This window comes from Copadichromis virginalis, linkage group LG13 (assembly GCF_057382275.1).
Source record: "Copadichromis virginalis isolate Kocher_CV1m ecotype Utaka linkage group LG13, C_Virginalis_male_GT1.1, whole genome shotgun sequence".
NCBI lineage: Eukaryota > Metazoa > Chordata > Actinopteri > Cichliformes > Cichlidae > Copadichromis > Copadichromis virginalis.
Genome location: NC_140630.1, coordinates 21,962,417 through 21,969,864, shown reverse-complemented (window position 1 = coordinate 21,969,864; position 7,448 = coordinate 21,962,417).

Sequence of the window (7,448 nt, the reverse complement as noted above, 5' to 3'; positions counted from 1 at the left end):
CTCAATGGGTTGATTATGTAAACATTTGCTTGTAGGATGTCAATATGTGCCTGAGGTGACAACATTCTAATTAGCATATTTTTTCTGCTGTTCTAAATGAATACCTCTCCACTGATTAATCAACTACCTACAGAAAATGAGTCACACTGAGCTGCAAAACTGGGTCTGCCCTACAACTGGAGGTGGCAGCATCCTCAGAATGCCTGCATTTACAGTATCTGTATTTCTTGTTTGTGCATCTGTCTGGTTTCGTGTTGACTTAGCACCAGGACCACTTGTGAAGGCTTGCTGCTGTGCTCTCTGACTTCTCTGCATGTTTATCATCTGTCTGATGAGTTTACTGGTGATCGACCGCATGAACGGAGTCTCTCTGAGATTCTTGTTTTTTGAACATTGGAACTGTTGTGCCATTTACTGAAAGTTCTTACTGTGGTAAAAAAAAATAATTGTGTAATTTATTGATAAATCTGCAGCTATCTGCAACTTGAAGGCTTAGTTAAGTTGATTAGTTTGTCTGAAAGGACAAACTGTTTACCTGTGTGTTCACTATGCAGTTGCTGTTGTTTTCTGTTGATACAATGCTTGGACTCTGTGTTGCTATGGCCAGAAGGAACATTTTTCTCTCTGTCTTACATAATCTTCATTTAGTGCATTTTTGTACTTCCATTTTTCATACGGGATCAGCAGTCCTTTAAGAAAATGTAGACAAAAAGATGACTTCACCTAAGCCGGAGTCATGGATAGCCTAACTGTCAAGATTTTGGTTCTTCTTTGACACTAATCTGCTGGAGATAGGACAGTGAGGCACATGTGTTGGCTTGGTAACCAATCTAGTATCCAGTGGCAACAGAGGTCTATTGAATGCTGGGCAGCTCTACATTAGCTGGTGTGCCCACCACTCTCCTGTGTCACCAAGTTGTGGAGGCATATTCATATAGGGCCCTGCAACATAGTGCAATGTTCACCTCGTGGGCCAACATTGTGTGCATGTGTGATCAGATATAGGTCCTCCCTGTGCTGGTTTTACAAATGCTCTTTTTGTTGAACAACTTAACCAGCCTGCAGGTGGTAGCACGCTCTCTGTCTCACTATGTAATTTTCTCAATAAGGTGCACTTGCTTAGTCTATGTTTAAGTCCTTGTTTCAAATAACCTCTCTTCTTCACATCACAGCCTCTCTTGAAAACACGCCGAACATGTTGTCTTGATTCTCACTCCACGTCTGAAGGCATCTGCAGGCGCAGAGGCAGACACAACAGGATAAGCGTCTTTGTCTCAGACTCCTGTCTGTCAGAGATCCCCACCCACCCACCCCTCACACACCTCCCTTTCCCCCCCAGCCTCCCATCTATTTGGGCGGCTGTTACAGAGAGGGCAGATGGCTCATTACCATAAATAGGACAGAGAGAGAGAGTGAGCAAGGGGGCCGTGCACACCAACTAACAGGACCACGCCGCCCAAAACTAAGGAAATGGAAGCCCGTTGCTAGGAGAGAGGAAAAACAGCTTTATGGCAACACAAAGCTGATTCCCCCATCCGACCTCATCCTGCACGCACCCCCCCGCCCCCTCCTCCCTGCTCTGGGGACCGAGCCTTCTATCTGCTGGTTGGGGACAGATGGTCGATGGGCCCCACCGTCTCTACAGCTGGACACAGGCTACGCTGACACAGTCAGACCTGGCATGACTGAATCACACCTCGTCCCGTCCAACCTATGAGAATCAGGAGCGGAAAGAGCTAAAGCCCGGGCCGTCAGCTAAGAATAGATCCACACTTGTTGCCCACAGGAAACGTGACTGCACAATAGATGGTAACATATTAGATTTGTAGTTTTGTAATTTTTTTTGTTGTTTTGGGGTTTTTTTTCAATGAAGCTCATTCATTGTAGCAATTCACTTGCCGTTTTGTGCTTATCTGCTTCCTGTTTTTTAATTTTTTTTAATTTGACTTTTTAACCACTGAACAAAAAGTATGTAAAGCACTTACAAAATGATTTGTTAACACTCAGTTCCAGCTGCAAGTCCTTACTCCATCCCAGACTTTTATAACTCGTCTGCTCTCTCTAAGTCTAACAGGTTAAGAGTCATCCAACCAATGTCTTGTAGAAGAGCAGTCCTCTCTTTCCAGTTCATCAATATTATCCTTTCTGAAAGGTGTCCCACCATGAAAGGATGATGTGCAGGAAATGAAAATACTGCTTCACACTTCTAGTGGAGCATAGGGAGAAGTGGTAAAACTGACATTTTCTTTCATTTCATTCCCAACCACTCACACAACCATTTATACACTGGTCAGTAAAAGCTGAAGTCTGATGGGAAATATATATATTGAATTACCTAAGCCTATATCTTACAAATCTACAGGGCCTGCTTGGCAAAAGTCTTCCCTTCTTTTCTGTACTAGTTAGAAGTACTCAAATCCCATTCTGGGCAAACCCTTTGGTGCTGAGTGGAGGTCAAGCTAATGATGTATGAACTAGGTTTTAATAAGGCATTGGTTGTGTTCTAAGGAACGGGCAAGTTAATCCATTCATCCTTACTATACCTGTTCACCCTGTGAGGGGGCTGGAGCTTATGCCAGCCAACACTGGGGAATAGCGCGGCTAAAGTCTGAACAGCCAGTCAGTTACAGAGCTGACACAGAATCATCGATGCACAATATGAACTTATATATATAAAGGCTGAGGAGGGTGGGGTGAGAGAAGACATTTCCTCTGGGGAGTATCTCAGCAAAGACACCACCTCTGAAACAATAACACATCTGTTCTCACAAGACCTTTGATTGAAAGGGCAAGTGCAGCTGGCTGTCTTGCAAACAGGGAAGAGGAGAAACTGACAAGAGTCTAATTTGAACAAATAAAATAATTTCATATAACACTTGAATATTGAATAGAAATGTTGTTTCACTAATATTTGACTTGAAATCGCAGGGTGATACTTGAATCTGCTACAATTAATGTTATTTCATTAGATGTGAGCCATTTTGCACATCGTCCACGGGGAATTGGGGAAGGATGCTTGACATCCTCCTTCTCGGAAAAGAAGGAGGATGGGGAAAAGAGGGAGAAAAGCACAACTATCCAGATTGCACGAAGGAAAGCGTGGCAGCAGCATGACAAGTAAGCAGAACAGAGGCGGTCCTGCATCACCTAGCCATCCGCCCTGGTTGCATAGGAACACGAGGGCCATGCCTAGCCTCCAGACACGCTCCTTTCCTCTCTCCTCTGCCACGCTTCATTACCCAGTGCTCAGCCAGGCACAGAGAGCCACTGCACCACTTTCTCTGCACTACAGCCGTGCGCCCGCTCGCAGCCTCCCAACCAGGCTTACCCAAAGACCAGGCGGGGTATATGCTGCACCTCAGGCATCAGGTCACACTCTCTCTTAATGTATACTGCAGAGGCAAGAGTGGAAGGACACAATCAGTGGCTTCCAACCTTCTTTTCAGTCGACAGATAAACTCAAATATTCAAAATGTGCTCGTCTGAACTGGTTTCAAACACTTTATAAAAGTGGATGTGATAGTGCATGTCAGTGGTTAAGTCAATTTGGCCACATTTGTTGTTTATTTGTACTGCTGGCAAAATGTTCATCTCTTCATCATATATGAGGTTTACATTTAGTTGTTTTTTTCTGTCTATCACTTTCTATGTCAGATTTGTACATCATGTAGGTCCAAACCATGACAGAGCCTCCACCATGCTTCATAGATGGCTTTAAACACCCACTGTTGTACATTCTCTACATATTGACAACAATGTGAATCAAAACTTACAAATTTGGATTCTAAATAAGACCTGTTGACACAGATTTTTAGTCCAGTTCTTGTGTAACTTGCTATTCCTCCTTTCCCTGAATTACTGTCATGCTGACACATTCAAAGCTTTGGACTTCTTTGTATAACTGAAAAAGCTTCAGAAAGCCTGGAAGACTTTACAAATTATAAGTAAGTCTGGCTCCTTGGGAACAAAATATAAAGAAATGAGGGGATCGCTCGACACTTTTGCCCAGACTTTTGATCCATTTATTTAAGCTATAGAGCTATGTTACTGTAGCATATGTTAGCTTGCAGCTTGTAGCGTACCAGCTCTCTTGAGAACTGGAAGTGTAAAATCTATTTAGACCCAAAGGTGGTTTCATAGAAGTTCAGACTTCATATTTATTGTTGTTTTGTTTTATTGGGTAAGTTTTGAAACTGAGTGTGAACACAAATGTGATTTTTAACAGGGTCTGATTCATGTTGCTAAGCAGCAGGTGGAATTGCTTCTTGTAGCTTGTATACATGAGAAAACACAACACACACTGCTGGAAGGACATGAGTGATCCCTCATACGTGTCATAGCCCACTATGGAGCTGGCAGTGCCAGACAGCACTGCTGGGCACAAGACCACTATTGTCCCACAAGATAAAGTGCACTTGTGACCAAAGCAAGGCGGGGAGGACCAGATGCAGTGAAAAGATAAGGGAGTGTCAAACAACAACGCTTTTTGTGTTGTGCCGTTGTTTACGGTAGCTGAATGTTTTTACAGACGTCACAAGTCCATTTTAAACTGTTGGTAGGACACGACATGTCAGGAGTGGGCCGTCTTCCCTTTATCCTCCTCTTGCTTCACAGTTAATTGACTACAAGTGTTCATTTGCCTTCGAGGAGCAGTCATTAGGGCTGAATAACAAAATTTAGCTCCGCAATAGAGCAGCCAGAGATCAATGGGTTAATTTAATTGCCCTCGCATGTGGTGTATTGTAGCAGGGCAATTTGCAGAGCTTTATAAGGGAGTCATGCCGTTTTACTGTGCTTAAAAGTGCAAAGAGATAGCAAGGAGGCAATGAAATAAGGGAAAGACCAAAGTTCAGTACTGTGTGTTTGGTGACAACTAAGCTGCCAGTTATATACAAATGATATTGTCACAGTCAAGCTCGAGAAAGAGCTGTCACTCTATCCCGTGTAATGACTTACAAATGACTGATTGTCTGCCTAAAGCTATAATCATGTGATGGATAACTGAAACAGAAGAATGCAATCGCTTTATATTAGAGTGACAAATTTAAACTACTGACTTTACTGACAATCTGTTTTGACTTGTATTACTTTGAAACTACTACAATTTCTTTAAAATTTTAAAAAAAAGTTGTCATGGCAAAATCACCGCCAGTCTTTATAGAGTGCACACATGGCTTTATCTGACCATCTTTTCACCAACTGTAACAATGTGCTACCATTGTTTCGTGCAAGATTGGAGCGACATTGTAAGCAAGCCATTAGTTCCCAACCCAATTATAATGTATAGGATGTTTATCAGATTTTGTGGGTGTGGTTGATTCTTTAAGCAACCATTTCAGACGAGCAGAGAGACTTTTTGCTGAAATTATGTGCATACGTTTAGGAGTCTGTTTTATAAGGGGTGGGGGGTAGTGAAGGAGGACATGCAGAGGTTTGGTGTGACAGGGGTAGGGTGGGATGGAGGCAGATGATCCACTGTAACAAACCCTAGAATTGTGTATGTATGATCCTGATTAGAAGTTGAGAGACTTGCCTTTATTACAAATACACAACACTATGTTTACTAAGGATAGATTGTTAAAATCAACAAGTAAAACAAGTTATAATCATTTAATCAGGAGCTATCTACACTGACGTGTCTCACTAAAGACCTGAATCTATTTTTTTTTTCATTAAGCTGTTATAAAATTTCATCTACTGTCCTTTGTTCATGCTGGCATGCTTAATCCTCCACTGGAACAAATTTAGGACATTTGTGACTGTCCATACAAGCATTTGCCCAGTCTTACCTGAACAAATAGACTGATTCAATACAGTATTACAGCATATGTGTTTGACTGTTGAAACGATCATTCCTCTGCCCCGCGTGTTGAATTTTATTGCCTTGTGCATTAAAAGAGGCACTTATCAGCTGACAGATAACAGACAATCAGCACACTGCTGACACAATTCATAAGACCCGGTTAGGAGAAAGGATTGTCAAACAAAGGCTTGTGTAGGCAAACACACTCTTCAGTTGAGGATAACTGCAGGCAATAGCTGCGAGAACCCCTAGGGAAACAAACCTGAAGAACAAAGAAAGTGTTGCATTTGGAACAAGTTGACCACGTCTGATTGCTCTGCTGACAGTCAGAAGCCGTATGCAAATTAAATTTACACAATTTGAGCTGCAAACACTTAAATTTAATCACTGAATATTTATTGAGTGATGCTAAAAGATTTAAAAAAACAACAACACTATCTGTGGTGCTTGCTTTGTGCAGTCTACTTCATTAAGACTGGTTGGCTCCATTTAGAGCAATGAGGTCTGGACTGGTAGGATTTCTGCTGCGTGGTCCCACACCGCTGCTGGCCTCTGGGGCTTCACAGACGGTTGCAGTTCCCTTCTTGTCCTGGAAAGTATGCAAATACTACCTGTTTAACCGGTTACCACTTTGACCATACTTATCTAGGGAAATTAAATGCTGCCACGCCTCTGCGCATGTGTGTACACATGCATCTGCACGTCTCATTCGCTTTAATGTGCATCATAATTCTCTTGATGACCCTTTCACTTCACATTTCAAACGAGGTCCAAACTAATTAGCAAAGGGAGCTGGGTGTCTGTTAGTGTAGCTTTAAATCCTCTAGAAAGAGCAGGAACAGAGACTTTACATTGTTCACTCTGCAATGTGCTCAGCTGTCCAAGGCACAATCTACCAAATTGCACATAATGGTGCATATTCTGGAAATACCACAGTCCCTTATGTCACAAAGAAACCCAGAATCCTTTTTTTTTTTTACATTAAATGGCAGCATCTATTCTGAAAATGTACGTGAGGACACACTGCTGATAGAAAAAAAAAAGGAACAACACAGAAACCTGAATACTTTGAATGCATATGCAAACTTTATTATTTTTATAGGACAGCGAGACAAGCGCTGAAAAGGAGGGATTATTGCAAATCGAGATGACATTCGTAACAGGGAAGCAGTTTCTTCTGGAATGTGATTTCTCCTCACAGTTTACACCTCGTTTCTGGCTGTGTGCTAAAGTGTCAGCATCTGTGTTCCCACTCCAGAAACCAACACTAGGTGTAATGAGAAAAAAAAAAAAGGAAACAGGGAGAAAACAACAAAGGCAGGACGGCAGATTGAATGAAGAGCGGCATACAAACAAAGGTTGTCACTAATAGAGTTTTATGAGCTCCAGACCTGCTGAAATGGAGTGTTGTGCGTGTGCAGCAGCTCTTATCGGCTCGCTGGCAGTAGGGCAGGGGAGGGTGAGAGCTTCCACACTTGCAATCCCTAAAAATGGTGTGATTCATTTTCCGCATGAGAAGGTCTCACAGGGGCGGCATCAGACCAGCCAGTCCACACAGATTTATGGACCATTAAAGCAGCAGGCCTCCTGACCACTATGCCACTATGGGGCTGGCTGCTAAGACACACTGCACCCTCATTCATGC